Below are 19,865 nucleotides of genomic sequence, written 5' to 3' on the forward strand. Positions count from 1 at the left end.
CACCCCCTCCTGGGCTGGGCGGGGCGATCAAAGCACTGAGGCGGGGACGCAGGGTCGTAACTGACGGACTTGTTTACCAACAGACTAATTATTGCCCTCCCCTGCACTGCTCCTTGCAAGGCACTGCCTGGCTCTCTGCATGAGGCATTGTGCTCAAAGCAAAGGGTAGGAATCAGGAGGGTTTGAGGGAGCAGGAGGGCCGGAGGCGTGTCAGCAGCCCCTCGCTAACTTGAGCAATTACTTGCGTGTGGGTTTGCACCGGCAGGTGTGCGCTGGAAGCCGTGCCCATCGTTATACTCTCTGAGCCCGTTGCGTGCTAGAATGCCCCTCTGTCTGAGGAATTCCTCTCATTTATGAGCTATACGTGCATGTCTGTGTTAGCTTTTCTCCTAATCGGGGAGTTCTTACTGTTATAACCTCCTACAGCCTCTTGTCTCCCAGCTTAACAAAAAGCCACATAAAGGTCCGGGGGGGTTTTAGGCCCTTATGCCGCCCAGCACCCGTTTAATTACAGCTCTCGTAGGGCAGGAAATGCCAGGCTTATGGGGGTATCAGGCCCAGCACCGTGGCACAGAGATGTCCGTTTTGCTATAATCCACCTCCCTGGATAAACATTCAACAAGGATTGAGCCACTTTGCACGTCTATTTGTAGCCACACAGTGGGGGACTAGCCCCACGTAGATGGATAGAGATACACCCACATTTCCAAGGAGAACAACAGACAAATAATCCGAAATTATGATTATTCCGGTAGTGTGCACTATATTTTATATGCCTGACACCATTCATTGGCACATATCGGCATACATCATGACCTTTAAAGAAACACATGCATCAAGGCTCTTGCATAAAGTCACAAAGTCACTCACACACACCTAGGAGGGCCCCTAAATTAACATAATGTCATGCCTGCCCCTTGGAGAATGCAGTAGACAGCTGACTACTGGAGCTTATGAGAATGCTCAGTTGTCAAGAGGCAAGAATTCACATCAAGGTGCCGCTTCCAGTTTATGTGCTATGCATAACCCCCACATGCCAGCTAGTGCACATGGTATGTACATGTGTGTGATGTGGGGTTATGTATGTGTGTGTTGGGGCAAGTTTGCATGTGCACATATCCCACTTTATAACACACTGCGTATGAAGGTGTTTATGAACTCTGTCTGTGCCTGTGCATGTGTATATGTGTGTCTGTATTATATTTTTGAATCTGTTGCATATCTGATCGCCCTCGTAGTGCCTTTTCAAGTGTGCATGTGTGTGTGAGTGTGTGTTTGTGTATCTTGAGTGTGAGAGAGAGACAAAAAGAAGACAAAAGACAGGCAGAGGAAGCCAGATCCCACAAAGACTCAACAACCCATTTGATGTTGCTTTCCTGACCTTGCGAGGTGTGTGAACACACATCCTGTTCGGAGTTTAGCTCCAGCAGTACGAGGAAATGTGCAACTGAAACATACTTTTCTCATGATGGCATTTGACAAGTGGGTTAGCTATTTCACTGTCGTCTTTAGAGGTCACTGCGAGGGCTGTGTAAGACACCCCCTAATCCTCTGCCTTTCTTCTCCTTCGCACCGTCCACAGCGTGACATGTGAGATATTACTGGTAGAAATTTTAACATGTTAATATGAAAGAGAAAAACTGGCGATAATTCAACATATTTGCTCGGGGCCATTTTTTTTATCATTTCAAGACTTAAATCACCTCTGCCTATGATCCATCAGGGCTGTATTGATTCAGCTGGCTGCCAGTCAGCTATTCCAGTGTAAAGTAGATATGAAACCAAATCTCAGGCCAGTAGCTGAAAAACATATACGTATATGACTAGAGCGAACAGGCCTAATCCTGGGTAGTAAAAAATATGTCAAAGGGCCATGCTGTCACCAGCGGTATGTTTTGTTCCAGGGTCACTCATTTTCCAGGAGGTGTGCGAAATAGCACTGACCCCACAAAACTCCTGACACTGAAGTATGGCATGTCACAGGTGAGCCCTATAACATGGAACACACACACACATGCATACACACACACACACTCACACACAGACACACACACACACACACACATATACTTACCAACACTGAGCATATCAACAGCTGGCTACAGTAGATTGTGCGCCTGTTGTGTGAGGGGGAAATTCACAGACACACTCTTAGGGTTATAGAAGCCCTGAAATATTTTGCATTACTACACTGAAAGTGCTGTTAGAATTGGCCGTGTACGTGACCTTGGGTAACGCTGGTTGCACACTTTTTTACTTCGGAAATTGCAAAAGAGACCTGCAGCAATTGAGCCATAGCAAGTAAAGACCGACTGCAGGACTCAGTCCACAGAACCCTGGAGCGGCGCCACCGCTGCTGCACAAAGAGCTGTTCACCTGTTTGTTCAAAGTTTATGGAAGCCAGAATCAGTTCACAAAACCCTGAACTGGAGAATCACTTGTTGTTGCCATTGCTGTGAATGCTGTTTTTGTGATAAACAATATTGCTTACTTTCATGTTTCCAAAAAACATGTGTCACTTACTTTCCGCTGCTACAGAGTCCTTTATGTCTGTTTATTCAAAGTTTGTTATTATTGAACGTATAACATCTACTAATCGCCCAAAATGTTACACTGCACTTCCTAGGGGCCTTAACAATACACATGCCAACAGTACGTTTCCTTTTTTTCAAAGACCAATGTGGGATGTTTTACACATCGGTTATATCAGAGTCCACCTTTTGTAAGTGATGAGTCAATCCTCGCACAAGAGCAACCCGCCCACTACCCCGTCCACCTCAGTTTCACCCAGTGACTCAACTGCCCCCCTCGTTCCATGTCTCTCACCCTGGCTTCACCCAACTTTCTCAACCGTGCCTCCCGTCAAACACCAGGCCATTTCCGCTCTCTTCCCCTGCTCAACAAATATGTTCTTTGGAGTCCTTCCCAGAATACTTTGGCATACACCAATGCCCACTCCCAATCTGCTCTCTTGTTTGACAATGATCCAGACGACAGCAAGGGGGCAGTGAAGGTGGCGGGAGGGTACGCCCATATAGTTACCGAGCACTCATGGCACAAGTAGCCCTCAAGAAATAAAAAGAGATGCGAGGGAGGACAAAAAGGAGGAGAGAGGGAGCTTTACCTCATGCCCTCTTCTTTGTAATATGGCATTAATGTGAGGACATGGTTTGTTCTCAGGGGACAGGCTGCACAAAGTGAGCCCCTGCCTAAAAATATCCATTCTTTGATGGAAACTATGACTCGGCCTAACAACTGCTGTGAGGTTATGAACAAGTGATGATAGGCTGGACGAGAGAGAGATGAGAGAAAGATGGGAAGGGGTAGAGGGAGGAATGGGAGTGATGGGAAGAGGGTGAGAGAGGGATGAGAGACAGATGGGTGGGGGAGGTAGCAGTGGAGTCTGAGACAGTGCGGGAGGGAGAGAGTGATAGGGTGAAGACACGGACATGGTGGGTCAGCACATGGGTTAAACTTTCTCCTCCCTTGGATCCCAAAAACATAGATGTTCTTTAAAGGAAACTGGGGCCATTTTATCTAATAAACTGAAACACGTTGTGACTCTGGCTCTAACTGAAAACACAAGCGTTTAAAAACTGCTTTTGCAACCAGACCAGACTGTGTGCGTTCTATTCCCTCAATAGATTTATCGTTTTCGGTAGTTCAGGGTAGTTCGGAGAATGACTAAACACAGGCCATTGTTGCTCAGTGGTTTTCAACTATTGTTCACCTGCAGAATCTTTGCATTAGTCGACGTGTCAGCTGTCAATCATTTACCGAGCCGCTAACTCGTATTTAGGTCTAATTACCGGTACACTCTCTGGTGCCGTCAATACCCTCCTCAGCAAAGCACCCGACTCCAATTTTAGGATGTTCGTCAAACGTCTGTTTGTCCTCTCGTCCGCTCTCGCACACGGCACTTCAGAACTGCTCACTAAGGCTTCGGCAATCTCCCGGTAATGGTGTTTTTTAAGTGGCCTGTTTGTATAGAGGGTCTATGGAGAGCGAGCCCATGATAGAGCCAGTGACTAAGTGGGGGCTGTTACAGTGACTGAACTCATATTCAGAGCCCAGTCATCCACTGGGGGACTGGCTGCTACTGTAGTCTGGCTGTGGTCTCTGAGCTATCACCAGCCAACACACTTTTAGCAGTCTACTGTAATGTGACACTTGGGGATTTTTTCAAAGCGTCACGGCTGTGTAGCGTACTTGTACCATGTGTAGCATATGCGGCAGTTAATGCCTTTATATGTACGTCTGCATGTCCGTGTGTGTTTGCATTCACCCGCGGGGAAAAACAGCGCTCGTGTCTGTGTCTTCATGTGTGTGTTGAATGTGTGCGTGCATAGTTGTGGATGCATAGTAAACATGCTTCCTCTGATTTGATCGTTACCACAATGAGTCCCCCTGAGTGCCCCCGAAGAATTATTAGTCCTCTGCCTTCATCTCTGCGTTTAGATTTCTTTTTATGGTTTCTTGAGAATTTTTAGTGAAGTTATTTGCTCTCATTTGGCCATTGATAAAAGCTACATTAAAGCAGAGTGACTTTGATGCAGCGGAGAGGAACCTTTGGCAACGAGCCTTGATGAGACAGCCAAGCGGCCGGCCAGCCAGGTTTTCATTAGATGAATGCTGTGTGGGACTCTGGCCAGATAAGATGGGCGCCAACATACTGGAGCCAACCAATATAGTTATAGCAAGGTGCTCTCTATTTCACTTCCTCTACGTCACTGTCTGTCTCCGTGGAAGTCGGTGTCTGTCTCGCGCTGCACAGCCCGACAGAGGGTGAGACCAGTCTGAGCGGCTTCCATGCCCTTTGCAAATCAACACACCCAGAGCAGCGATTTCCATAAAGATGTCTTGGCCCAGCTTTGCTTAAGAATAGGTCGACTGAAATAGGTGGCTTAGCGGTAAATGTCAGACAGAGATCCAAGAAGGCAGAGAGACACGGAGAGAAACAGAATGAGAGGGGAGAGTAGAGGAGAGAAAATGTGTGAAGACATAGCATGCAGAAATATGAAAAATTCAAGGGCTCGTAGCTGAATTGCAGCTGTGGACATATGATTTGTAATACAGGCTTGCAGTCAAAAGATATTTTTGAAAAGGCTGTTGAATTTTTATATGTATTTGCAATATTTATTCACAAAACCTGACTCCACTCCATAAGATAATTAGCTTGGAAGTCAAGGCTTCAATTTATGTAGGAGCCAATGTCCTTCCCTCATCAAGTGCCAACTACATGACGACAGTGTTCCAGAATTATGTTTCTGTACTTGTCACAAGGAATAACTTATATTTCTACATCACTCATCATAACGGACAAAGGGCGAAAAAAGTGTTTCTGATTAGCTAACGTTGAGAAGGCCACTGGACAAACTGAATGAAGGTCAGCTGTGTTGTTCCAGGGCCAGTCTTTTACTGGTGGTCACACTTTTGCCCCCAGACCATGTAGGATGCCCTGGATTCCCACAGACAATAATAGCTACAGAGAGATGTGTTGAAGAGTGCAGCTGGGGCATGACTTTCCTCCGCTGTCTGGTGACCACACACCATTTATAATGACACGCTGAGACTCGGCTGCTCTTTCACAGAGACGACGCCTAACACCGTATTACTGTGTCGCCAAAAAAAATTGTAATATCAATCGGTAGCACATGGTAGGGGGAGCAAATACATTCCTTGTTTTGTTTTTATAAACCTGACACGCTGTGACCAGGAACACATATAATCTGCAGTGTTCCTTGGTGACATATCGATTGATGATGCTGAGATAATTCTGCAAGGGCATGAAATTAAAAAAAGGGTCACTTCTGCCTTTTAGCCTCTTATCAAACATCCCCCTGTTGTATTCAGCTATTTTAGATTCCTGCATTCCTTCGCCAGGGCCCCTTGTCCTTAGTCAGCATTTAGCTTGTGAAAGACATGACCCCAAGAACGACCTGCACACACACACACACACACACACACACACACACACACACACACATACACACACACACATATCCACTCACCTCTTTGGTTTAAACCTGCATACACACACATACAGTCTCACGCACACATTTATGCGGTTACCAACATTTTACAGGTGTTAGTAACACTTTGACTCGAGTGTTGCGTGATTGGGTCTGTTTGTGTGTCTGTACGTGGCATGGCAAAGCCTTCTCCCTGATTGTTTTAACTTTTGAGAGCTTGAATGCATGCGTGTGTGTGTGTGTGTGTGTGTGTGTTTGTGCACACGCAGTGCGACAGATAGCTGATATCTATCGGGGCGTTAAGCTGATTAGTGTGAACTGTGGCCAGGTTCATTTGCATACGTTTCTTATCTCATTAGATTGGTATCAGCCTCTGTCACCATGCACGGCCTCGACCGGGATGTCTTCGTACCTCGCTCTGCAAGCACACACACACACACGAATACACAATCACCCTTGATGCCCCTGGCTAACAACAACGCTAATGTGTAACACCAGCCAAGAAGTGCAGGCTCCTCATCTCCTCTTGTCACCCCCACTACTACACCGCTGTCACGGCAGCACATCACATCTTCTCCTCAGGCTCCCCGTGTCCCTGGTCTTATCAAGGTCATTAACCGGCATCTCCTACTCTCATCTCCACACTGTCACCCTTGTTCATCTCATTGTTTTCCTCCTTTCTCTTTGTTTATCTTTTATTGTTCTTTATTTATAAGTGAAAACGGAGGGTCTCTGTGATTGTAGATACATTTTTTTTAGGGTTTGGTATGAAGATGTTTTATTACGTCAGGGGACAATATGGGCATCAATTTGTGTTTGTCTACTGTAAAGACATTTCAAGGATGTAATGCTTAATAGAAGGAATTGTGCATAGTAAAGTCAAACAATGCAAAGCAGAAACATAAAATAAGACTATTTCTATTATTGAATTGCACAGATTAATCACAGTACATGAACATATAATAAAAACTGGCTTTATATATTCAGACATCATTTATCAGCTTACTGGCAGCCACTTGTCCATCCATCCATCCATCCAAGCAGCTTATCCTTAGAGGGTCCTGGGGGGAATGGAGCAAATTCCAGCTGACACGGGCGAGAGCTGGACTACACCCTGGACACCCTCCAATTAATTGATTAATCTGCATGTGTTTAGACCACAGTATAACCACAGAGACATAGGGAGGAACATGTGTACTCCATACAGAAAGGCTCCAGCCGGCCCTCAGGTTTGAACCCAAAACCATTCATGCTGTCAGGAGGCTACTAACCAGTGCACCACCATGTCGCCCAGCAGCAACATAGGTATCATCATAGGTATCATTTGCCTCTACATGATTTTACGCCCCTGTTCAAGCATTTGAACCCCATGGACGTTTATAGAAGATTTAACACGATAACCATTTGACTATCAAAAACTCATGCATGAGGATGACCCTTGATTTATCACTTGACGTGTTTATTGACAAATGAAATGACACATTTGTTTTTTTGATGTAAAGCAAAACTGTAATTGGTCTTCCTGATACATGAGTAGGAATAACACAGGGAGATTAATAGTTTTGCATTTCACCATGAAAGAATCTTTTAGCTCACGTTACAGCGGCAGCCTTGTTACTTTGAATCATTTGAAGAGCCACTCTCTCCGCTAACACTCGTGTGGTTCCCTCAGGCGGTGCTGATGTTTAAAGACGCGTCTCACTCCGCCACTAGATAACATTTTATTTACTATCATGCGTTCCCGTCCAAGGACAGCATTAACACTTTGTTTTATGAGTTCTGTCAGTGCCGCCACGCCTGTGGACAAACCAATACATTGTTCTCATTTATCCATCAGGTCCTCGCCCGCCTTGAGTGAGCGGACCTGCGCTGAGTGCTTGTTTCAGCATTGCTCAGTCAACTCCTGTACATATTTCCATTGTCAGGCCAGACCGTGGCTACTGATGGAGACACACTGTATATCATTGCCTGGGCGGCCAGTGGAGAGACATAGAGGTCATATTAATTTTAAGTTAGAGCCAATAGTGGAGGTTACAGTGTGCTGAGGTTAGCATATGTCCTCCTATAGCAATTTCAGTGCATCTACATTCATAAACAAGGAGATGGTGAGGAAGTCTGAAAGTACAATAAAACTGTCATGGCTGGAGGGAGACCTTTGCTTTATAATATTATCACTCTCCTCAGTCAGAGAGAATGGCTGTGGTGCATCTCCATGGGTGACAGGTTTAGGAATGTGCACCTTGAGAATAGGATGAAACAATGTGAGATAAGAGTATTAGTGGGGAAGGTGGGGGGGGGGGGGGGGTTGGGGGGCATAATAGCTAATTGGCTTGAAGCAATTTTCTTTAGTATTTTCACATTCTATCTCCAAGTGTTGCTAATCAGTTTTACGTCATTGTTTGCAGCAGGATTTGTGTTAAGAATAAAGTATAAAGGATTCTTTTCTGCGTGAGATCGGAAAGGATCTGAATTCCATATGAATTGTCTGATTGTTGAAAACATGGTACAACATCCTCGTCTGCTAAGAGAACGTTACGTTTATTTTTTCAAGTCACTTAACCTTCTGATGAATTTAGAAAAAAATGCCACAAACACAAGCCTGAGTTCGACCCTGTGATGTCTGAAGAGCTGTTAGCAAACATGCCGACAATCAGAACAGTGTGTAAGGTCAGTGCACTGTGGAACATAATGTTAGACCATGAAACTACTGCCTGGTTTTAATGGTTCTGTGTCCTACACATAAACCACAACTTGCAACAGTCATGGAGTTCGTAACTGGTTCATGCACAGTGTCATCTCCTTTCCATTGCACACGACAAGGAACTATGCATGGTTTTGAGACTATTTACTCTTATGTTTCTTTTTTTATCTTATCTATTAACACTGTTTTATAACAATATTAGAAAAGTTGTTGTGATGAAGTAAGTTTGTGGTCACCTTATTTTAAAGTATTGCTTTGCAGTAGAAAGACCGAGGCAGTGTCTAACAAAAATAGTGTTATGAGATACTTTGAGGGATTTTTAAGTTTAAAATATTATGGTCAATAAAATAGTTATAATAATTACAATAAAAATAATATTAATAATTAAACTTTGTTTCTATAGCAAGTTTCGAAAACATCCTCTCTACAAAAAAAACTGGAAGTAAAATAATGCAGAATAATAAGAAACCTAACATAGAAGAAAATATTAAAAAACAACAACATACATTAAAACCAGTGAAAAACATTCATTCAAAGGCTTTCCTATAAAAATAATGTTTTAAGAAATTATTTGAAAAGACATGATTCCAGAGTCTCGGGGTCCTGACAGGTCCTGACAGGTCCTGACGTTGGTCACCCTCCATTACCAACCTTGACTTAGGATCTACTAGCATTGGGTTTTAGTTGCTCTGTTATTTAACTGGGGGCCAGGCCATGCATGCTGAGCTTTAAAAGTTATTTTAAAAATAATCCTTAAACCAATCCTCAATTTAACTGGCAGCCAACGAAGGGATTTGGGCTGAACGCTTGGTAATACTAACCAATCCCCCCCCCCCCCCCTCCAGTTTGTTATCAACTTTCTCAACTTTATTTCACAAAGTTCTACAACTCTACCACAAGGAGAAGATTGAGTCTGTGTCAGATGGAAGATATAATAGACGTTTTTTTACCTGACCTCCACTAAATGTCGAGATTTCAACAAGAGAGTCTCACAGTTTACCTGTTAGTGATTATTTTGTACCCTTACATTTACCTCCTCTGCGATGAAAGAAGTATATGTACATGCCTGCGGGTTAACTGTTAGTTAGAGTTAGTAGGGAAAAGGGAGCTGCAGAGACAGCCCCTCACATCTCTGTTTCCTTCAAGAGGCTAATGCTTTATTTATAACACTGCACCCCCCAGGTGCGCACCCCAGGTCCCTGCACAGCCCTTTCTCCTCCCCACAGGTATACTCCGCGCCTCTGCCTTGTGCCGTGCTACCTAGCGCACCTTCACATGCCTTTCCTTTCAACATCCCACTCCTACGGCTGCAAAAGAGGAGGAAGTGGAGGAGAGGGATACAAAGACTCGCAACGTAACGCAACATACAATCTGCAGACTGAAGCGGTTTCACAGCCGTGGTCTCCGAAGTCTCGCTGCAGCTCTCTCGTGTGCTCGAGAAAAAGAATCCCCTATCCTCCAGCCCCGCTCGCTCCCGCCGAGCTGAAAAACACCACAGAGGAGAAAGACAGAGCGAGAGACGGAGCAAAAGAAATGTTGGGGAACACTAAAGGAATGGAGAAGTAGAATTGGAGGTGGTGGGGCAGGGGTGGGGGGGTTGGTGATTGGAGAAGACAAAGAACCGTGCGGGGGGGTTGAGGAGAAAGGAGAGATTGAAGAAAGCATGATAAAGAAGGGAAAGAAATGGTGTCTAGCTCTTTTTAAACTTGGAGATGCTCAATCCCTTCTTCTCACTCCAACCTGCATTTCTGGGTCACTAGAGACATTTAAACTGCACTTATAATTAACAGCTATTTTTAAACAGGGAGGGAGAAGTGGAGCGGTGGCGAGGTACAAAAGCATTAAAATTGCCCCAGATTCGCTATTGAATAGGACACATCAAGGCAATATGCTGGCAGATCAAAGTGAGCGAGGAGAAAGGAGACAGGGCCGATCAGTGGGGATAAATTGTTCCTTTTATAATGGCATAAGAATAGACCTCTCTGCAGCTGAAACAATTTAATAACTGCATTCATTACCTCTGTCCAGCCCGTCTCCCTGTCTGTCTGCTGCACAATGTGCAAACGCCTCTGCCATGCACTACCTCTCTTTGTCTCTCTTTCCCCCCTTTTTCCCTTTGTCTTCCAAACTTATCACCTCACTCACTCTCTTTCTTTCTCTCCTCCTCCCTCCCTGCCCACCCTCCATCGCATGCAGCATCCTCCACCTGTCCCCCAGCACCTTATCCCCACCGCCTCGCCTCCTGCACACTTCAGCAGTAGCTACAGTAGCAAGAGGTTCCACTGAGCCGATGTGCTGCAGGCCCCACAATGAAGATGTGCAATGTCTGACACTCTTGGAATGAGAGCCCTAATAGAAGGGGAAGCGGTTATCACAGAGCTCCCCCAGGACCAGCCTCTGTGTGCCTGACGCTAATTATGGCGCATGCAAATGAATGTGCAGCATTAAAGTCAGGAGGAGCCTGCATGACTCCATGTAGAGGGGTTGTGTGAGTGTGAGTGTGCATGTATCTGTACTGTGTGTGTGTGTGTGTGTGTGTGTGTGTGTGTGTGTGTGTGTGTGTGTGTGTGTGTGTGTGTGTGTGTGTGTGTGTGTGTGTGTGTGTGTGTGTGTGTGTGTGTGTGTGTGTGTGTGCAAAATATGCGGTTCACAGTGTGACTACTTGAGCTTGTTTGGATACATATTAATGTGTGTTTCGGCGCACATGTCTGTGCACAGCAGGAATAAACCACCAGGCCAACACCCGTTTTACCTTTTTACACCTGCATTGGTTTGGATACTTACACTGATTCATTCTTTATTCTTTTATTCATTAGTATAGACTCACAGAGTAGGCCATGCATCAAGGATTAGGGTGAAGAAATCTCTCTCTCTTTCTCACACACACACATACACACTCACACATACTCACACACACACACTGTGAGGCTGAGAAGAGAGGATCTCACAGGAGGATTCCTATAAATACATCTCCCTCACATTCACGAGCAACCTCTCCAAGAGGGCGTCTTTATTAAAACCATTTTGTCTTCTCTTTGTATGCTTGTGTGTATTCGTGTGTGTGTATACGTGTGTGTGTGTGTGTGTTTGTGTGTTTTTCCATTTGTGTGCATATCAGCATATGTTTATATTTGTGTTGCTATGTCTGGACATTGTGCTGGTGTGTGTTTATTTGTGAGAGTTTGTACACATTAATTGTATTTTCCTATTTCTGCATGTGTTTGCGCCCGCACCTTTATGTACCACCCTCTGTCTGTTTTCCCATCGTTAGGTGTGTGTGTTGGCGTATGTGTTTGCGTCTGTGTACATTTGTGTGGGTGTGTGTGTGTGGGGGGTATGTGTGTGTGTGTGTGTGTGTGTAGTCGTTATGTTGGCCATCTTATCTCCCCATTAGCCTCTTGTGCCCTGACCAGTATTCCCTCTCTCCCCTTCCTGCTTTCTCTAATGGGTAATTTAGCCATGCTCGCCTGACATCTAGCCTATTCCTTGTTTAGTTGCCATGGCTACGCAGGCCTATGGATTGCTCCCTTGCTCCCCTGGCCTCGCTGTGGATGCTATAGATGTCTCAACTATTAGAGGGCAGAGCTGCTAAACACAGAACACACACACACACACACACAAACACAAACACACAGATTTTTTCTAAACTACACAAATAAACAATCAAGCACTCTGACATGAACATAGATTAAACTCTAAGATCTCTGACACAGTTTACTGAAATTGACAGTAATCATGAAGGTGATCATGATGATGTTTTGATGACAGGTGAACAATGTTATGAACCGTATGTTTTTTAAACCAAAATAATCTGTCATTCAAAGCTCTGGGTGAAATAAGAGATTTGATTGTTTTTGTAAATCAATTAATTAGTAGTTAATAGCAAGTCATATTTTACAAATGATACATCAACAAAAGCCACTAGGGTTTGATACCATTCTAAAAAATATATGTATGTATGTATGTATGTATTCACTTCAATATTGGTTCCTAAACAATATTCTGTATTTATATATTTTAGGAAGAAAATATTAGATTACACATTTCTGAAAAACTGTGTGTTATGTTTCAGTGCATTGGTGTTTTTCCACAGGAACAAATCTTATATTTACCACAACTTAAAACAGTCTCAAATAAAATCAATAGTAAAATTGTGTCTCTGCTGCCCATACAAAAAATATCTAACATCTAACAAATCAGTGCATGTCAGTGTCTAAAGCTCACTCCTGCAGACTTACAGAGGTCTCACACTTGGCACTTATACATCATCAGGAATACAGAAATCTTCTTTCTCAAGTAACAAACAAGCCCGCTGACATCAGATTTAGTCAAAAATCTTTTGCCAAATTATTATGTTTTCTAAACAAATCACAGTCATAGCTCCGCCCTCAGTAATCTCAGATGAGAGGGAATCCAGTGGTGGAGATGTGGGAGGCTCTCTAACGAGGAATAAGGCTGTGGCACGTCTCTCTGTGGTCTTTAAAGTTTATTTCATACATGTAGGGCTGTACAATATGACCAAAATCTCATATTCTAATCAAGCTCATTTGATCATTTGTCATTTTCTTTAGTCATTAGTCGTTACTCCTACCTTTTCTTGGTCGTTTGAATTGGAGCAATGTCTGCAGTTTTTTTGTTGTGTCTATCGCTGCAGGCTAAAGCCTCCTGCTGCGTTTAAGTTCGGAGTTGGTATTGAGCACTTGACTGTACTTTTGTTGCTCTAGGTGTTAAAATGAATTTAGGTGTCTGTTGAGTCTGTTGTGGGGACAGGCCTGGTGTATCGTTTTCAAAGTACAGATCATTGGTCCATATCAAAGTTTTCGTACCCAAAACACGTCCATGTGAATCACCCAGTCCTGTGTCTTAACTTCATGGACATTTCCTGCCTGCATCAAACTGCAGAGGAACACAAAGGGTCAATGAAGATAAATATTGTAGTCAAACCTCTCACAATACAACAACACACATGTGAGTGTTTTTCTCCTCTAAGGCATGTTTGTGTAACGTTGCATCAGGCAGCCGATCTATAGCAATATTAGATCTTGATACGAACATGCTGCCTGCTTATTGACTCACTGACTGATGAGATTTACTCTTATGCTGTTGAAATGTTTCTATATTCTACAGCACCTGAGCAAATCAGTCCGTGTCAGAGTCAAAGTTGGCTGCCCAGTTGTACTTATCCAGAAATAATTTCTCTGCAAGACGATGAGAGAACACGAGGAACTTGAGTGGTCTCTTTTGATTTTGCTTTATAGTCATCTCAGGTAACTTTTAACGCTATAGTTTGCACTGTGTTGTATTTTTTTATGAGGTTTTATCGCCGCTACTTCCTCGTTATGACAGATCCGGGCCTGGCTGGAGGCAGCAACCTGCTGATAGATGAGGCCCTTTTGTACTTCCCGAAAAGAAATCATAACCTAGACACCTACAGAGGCCAAGCTAGATGAGTCAGTGAGGAAACATAAATGCGTGTGTGCGTATTCACTGTGTGAGAGCGTGTGTGTCTACGTGCATGAGCGTTTGTGTGGCATTGATTTTTTTTTTTCATTTTCTTAGTGAAATATATAAAATGTATTTGAAAGGTTCATAGTCTCTGCCTCTCAAGAAACTTTAGTGCTTTGTACTTTGTCATCAGTTCTGCAGGGTCGTTGCTGTAGATGCGGTGCCACATGCCCGAGCTGCTTTCGACAAAAGTTACACAACGGCAACACATGGGAAGAACGAAGGTTGCAGGCAGGTGGAGAAATAGAAGAAGAAAAACGCAGCTTTGGATCTGGTCTCTGTTGCCCATGTATTTTGCAGGACTGGCAAGTTAGAGGTACAGGGTTGCTGCAACGGGCTCCGGGGTCAAAACAAACAAACGCACTTGAAGTTTTTTTCGCGAAAGATCTTGTTGTCTTTGAAGTTCTCGCTATCGAGTGCAAAGGAGAGAGGGAGAGGCAAACGGGCGGAGAGAGAGCTAGGATAGGGAGAGCGGCGAGGGAAGGAGAGCGAGTTACAGAAGTGTGAAGCCCTTGAGTTGAAACTGTGCCTGGCTGGGCCTACAGAGAGCAGATGACAGTAGCTTTAGTTTCTTTTGCAGAGCTCACAGTGCGTTTGCCTTACATAACCCCTCCCATTGTGCTTTTTCAATTATTTGGGGAGAAATCTTATGTATGCACTTTAAAAGTTAATACTTTCATGTGTTCCGAAGTGAGGGGGCGCGTCGCAGATCGCACATAAAGGAGATGGCTCCGACAAGTTTGCAAGATATCGACGATTATAATATTCTGTAAGGTGTATCGGCTGAGTTGAACAGTGTGCAGCGGGGCTTTAGAGAAGAGGGAGAGAGCACGGGCACTGCGAGAGACGGATAGCGTTGTAAGAGCAGATACAAGCCGTGCAAACTCATTCTTATTTGTTACCCCTTCCCCCAACACAGATTCCCCCTAAGGTGCCCCTTACCCCCCCTTCACCCCCCCTTGCCTCTGCCGCTCTGCGAGGTTAAAGCGCACCTTCCCACTAAAGGGCTCTGGGGTCACGCATCTGCATGTGAAATGTGAACCCGCTGACATTCCAGGGCAGCCCTAAGCCGTGCAGTCCTTTTGTTCACCAGGGTGCCAGTGTCAGGCCTAACAAGCCTGGCGAAAGTCTCTGAGGGAGGAGAGAGAGAGGGAGAGAGAGGGAGAGAGAGAAGGAGACGAGGGAGAGAGACAGGGAGACGAGGGAGAGAGAGAGGCTGCTGTGTTATTGATGCCCTCCGCAACAATCCATTTTCACAAATGCCAAAGTCGAAAAAAAAAAAGAAAAGTTATGTTGCCCGAAATGGTGATACAAATTATTTCTTTACTGCACAACCTCCAGATGACATTGTTGCCATGAGCTGGCGGTAACACCCGAATGTCATTGCTTTGGGTTTGTTAAAATGGTAATGCACCGAGCGCGTCCATATACTGAATAAGGTCAAGGCAACCATAAAAAAAAAAACAGTCGGTCTCCTTGACAACAATGTAGACGTTTAGCGCCTGTGAGAGCAGCGTGGGCTCTGGGATTGCTTATATTCACCGGTTAATATTTAACAGAAATAGGGCGCTTCTATACGTTTCAACCTTGTGATCTTTGAATCCGCAAAACTAGATTAAACCCTGGTGTGCTCGACGCGACAGAGAGTTTTCAGGCGGAGCCCAGCGGACATGCAGGCTCTTTTAAATCAGGCAGCACACAGAGGTGCTATGGCAGGGCCGGGGTCCTTTCAGCCTGTGAATTAAGTTCTGAGGCACAAAGGGCAGCTATTCACCAGGCAGTGATGGACTTCACACTAGCCTTTATGTCCTCACTGGCAGGCAGAGGGAGAGGGAGAGGGAGAGAGGGAGGGAAAGAAGTTGGAATAAGTGAAACACAAAACAGAGACATTGCCCGGGGAGCAGTGGTATGGTCTGACAAATATTTGCAGTAGAAAGTATTCATTAAAATGGCCACAGGCACTCCTACATGTGTTTCTGTCGTTTCAAACGATTTTTTGTGTTTTTAAACTCATTGCTTTACTGCTTGTGGTGGCCGATGGACAGAAGCAACACCCGGGGTCAAATGACGGCTCTTTGTCAGACGAGATGATGCAGGAAGGAAAAACACGTTAGACAACAGGTGTCAGTGTGTCACACAGGATATACAGACACGTCATATTTACAGCCTAATACAGATTCAATCAAAGTGTTTATTAGACAAAAAAATACATATAAATGTTTGTCAAGATGAGACCAATATGACCAAGATATAAACTGTGTCCGAAATCCGTCACTCTTTCCCTACTCACTGTATAGGGAGTTCCACGTAGAGGACTTTTTAGTGAGCACATCTGCAAAATGAGAAAAACGCTTTCAGACACTACTCGGGTCATTTTCTCTTCCCTGGTAAATACATTATTGTTTTTGCACAGTTCTAACATGCCGCATCAATGTCGGTCCATTTTATAACTCTCATATTTTCCCACATGAACGTTAGAAAACAATGTGAACCTCTGCCAACTCGGATGAGAAACCTGCAGGGGGACCGATCGCTCGGGACCAGGAATATCACTTTTATCCTCTTTACTGTGGACGTTTGGGTATAGTGTTTACAGCCTGAAGGACTCTGTTGGTCCAGAGCAGACGGACATTTGAAACCTCTCCAGAGCTGAAGAGCGTTCACAAACACAACTGAAAACTAACTTATGTGGTTCAGGTAGGAAGGTAACATTTCTGTAACACTGAGACAAAATTATTACAATATTTAGTGTCTGCATCTTTTTCAGTTCTTTTCATTCTTCCTTCAGACATGGCAGAATTTAGTGTTCATATCAGACAGTTCTCTCTCTCCTCTCATCTGTTTTTCTTTCCATTCAGTGCAATGCATGATGTTACTCTTGTTGTACCCTTCTTTTCACAATGCATTGTGGGATACAATAAGGTTAGGTAATAGGGTAGAGACATTTTTACTAAACATTCGGACAGCACCAAAGAAAGGCGAATTCACTATGTGGACGGTTATGAGAGTGATTTTGACCACAGCCATTGACCAACATTTATCAAATAGCAACATCTTAACTCATCTTTTGGAAAGTAAAGTAAATTTAATATTTGTGCGGTTTTTAATGTTTTTTAAGGGTTTGAATGTATTGACCAGTTTAACCACAACCCTGTGGAATTTAAAAGAGTCATGCCACTCCAGCACCTGTCAGGAGATCAATAAAAGCCTCACATTTTGACAGAAAGAGCGAGCCCACTATGTGCACCTGTTATTGTCATCGTGAACCTGCTTTATTTGAAATCTTCTAAAATCCCCACCTTCTGTACCGAGGGTCCTGTATATGCCCTGAAAAGCACATGTGATGTTGCTGCTATCCTGGTGTATTAATGAGCCTGAAGGTCCATGCATGCTTTCACCAAACCTCTCAGGGGTCGTACGAGCACATGCACTCAAACACGTATCACGCACACACACACACACACACACACACACACACACACACGTGCGCTGCCCTCTTCACCGTACACTTTTACTTACACATATTTTAAGTGGGGCTGTACACTCCCCTCCCACATTCCTCCCCCTGGGGGGAGCCGGGTCCAGTGTGAGTGATTCAGTTAGCGTTACTACGTACATTAGAGCTGTCCATCCATCCGGTCTGCTTTTCCAAACACATCCATCCCAGTCCTAGTTAAAACACTGGGGGATCTCCTCCACTCCACCTCCACCACCACCCCTCCCAAAGTCTTTTATGATGTCCATAAAATGGAAGAGTGCAGCTTTACTTGAACTAATAATATCTGAGCTTACAGGGCCGTGATTGATGATCTTTAAAGCCGGCCCGATCGGTCTCATCTTTCTTCAGATTTTTATCACTGACTTGTTTGCAGTCATGTGCAATCACAAGCACCGAGAGAGGTAACAAGTGCTTGATGTATGATGCTTGAGCCACTTTTGTCAGCTACGCATTTCCCTCCTCTCCCTCCACTTTTTTTTTTTTTTTTTTTTTTTTTATTCTTCCGTTTTCTATTTTAACCCCAGGATTCTATTTGTTGCCTTGTTTAAATTGTCGGCCGGTTGGTTTACTGTGTTCTTTCTCTCCCTCTGTCTGCTTCTCTCTATATCTGTCTTTCTTCAGATGGTGGGAATGTCTTCTCCTGGGGGATGGGGCAAGAGGTGAGCCAAACATTTCTCCACTTTTGGCCCTGCCAGGAGAAGTAGAATAAGAACAACACTGGACTCCAGGCTTTTTTCATATTGCACAAACACTCACACACACACACACATGGAAACTTCTTCCATGTTTTAAACATTTTGAGGTCTTTCTCCCTCCAGAGTAGAGATTAAAAGGTTTTGGGGGACTCGTGTCTGAGCCCTCCCTTCAAGCACTTAATATCCTTCATGGTGTGCCAAGAACGCACATCTTTTTAAATTCTATAAATCACCTTTATGGGGTCTGCTATTTGTCCATTTCAACTCCTCTGCTTCACATGGACAGAGCAGGAAATCCTCTTTGTGGAATCTACTGTAGTTTATGCATGTGCACGACCATGTGTGTGTGTGTGTGTGTGTGTGTGTGTGTGTGTGTGTGTGTGTGTGTGTGTGTGTGTGTGTTGCTGGCCCTGTCCTGTCTCCTCCTCCTCCTCCTCTGTTCGATAAAGAATCCCACCTGTCACTGAGGATTGTTCTGGCCTTTCATTTAAGACGTTCTTTAAAGTGCCGCATCATTACACAGCCCCCAGACAGAGCCCGGAGAGTGTAAAACCTAGGCCCACCTCAATCCCCCTGTTCCTCTCTCTCTCTCTCTCTCTCTCTCTCTCTCTCTCTGATTCTTTTTCCTCCCGGCTCTGGTGTATATCTGGGAGGTCGTTTGAAACCTCCGCCAACATGTGATCACTTTTACAATGTCACGGCGAAGGGTGACGCTTCGCTAGGACAGTGAAACAAACACGCAGGTGAAGGTTAGTGGGATGGGGGGGAGGGAGGGGGGGGAGCAATGAAAATGGTAGACATCCGCTGTTACGAGCTTTGACGTGGCCTTGGCTTCCACACGGCAATCTTATTGTGCTTCTAGTCTAACTAGACTCATTGGATTTTCATAAGCGTCCTCACGTCTATATAACTCAAAGTTAGTCTCTGCAAGGGCACAGTCAATTTCCTCTCTCCCCTCATCGCGCTCTTTCCTTCTCCTCTTTCTCCCATCTCTATCTCCAGCCTCATTCCCTCGCTCGTCCTCGTTGCTCTCCACTCCTTCCCTTCTTTTCTGCATTTTTTTCGTACTCTTCCTCTATCTTTCGTGTCTTTCTGCCCTCTCGCTCTCTCTCTCTCTCTCTCTCTCCCCTCTCTCTCCTGTGTCGTGGAGCCGCTCTGATGATTGATTGTTTCTCTGTGCAGTCTGACAGGATGTAGCACACTCTCAGCCCCAGGGGCCCCTCGCAGACTGCGCCACCTGATTAAGACTCCCCCTGTAATCAGCCACATAGTGCCACACCGAAACTACTCCCATCAACACGTAAAAAATAAGAAAAGGTTCCACCTCCTGAAAGATAACACTGTTTGTCGCTGGAGAAGACATGAGACGAGAGGCCATCTTTTTTTCTTTTTTTTTTAACTAAGCGGATACCTTCCTCTCTCTGGGGTTTGAAAGCTCTTATGTATCAGTAGCAGTAGAAAAGAAAAAGGTCTTAAACCTAATAAAGTTCTCT

The 19,865-nt window shown here is 44.5% G+C and overlaps 1 long non-coding RNA gene across 1 annotated transcript in view; it reads left to right on the top strand.

Moving 5' to 3' along the window:
- The window catches only part of LOC128438791 (uncharacterized), a 158,197-nt gene that overhangs the window by 133,724 nt on the left and 4,608 nt on the right, over positions 1-19,865 (top strand). Inside the window, exon 2 of the long non-coding RNA XR_008338387.1 lies at positions 18,299-18,336. This is a non-coding gene — a long non-coding RNA (uncharacterized LOC128438791). The remainder of the gene's footprint in view (positions 1-18,298; positions 18,337-19,865) is intronic.

This window comes from Pleuronectes platessa, chromosome 4 (genome assembly GCF_947347685.1).
Source record: "Pleuronectes platessa chromosome 4, fPlePla1.1, whole genome shotgun sequence".
Classification (NCBI taxonomy): Eukaryota; Metazoa; Chordata; class Actinopteri; order Pleuronectiformes; family Pleuronectidae; genus Pleuronectes; species Pleuronectes platessa.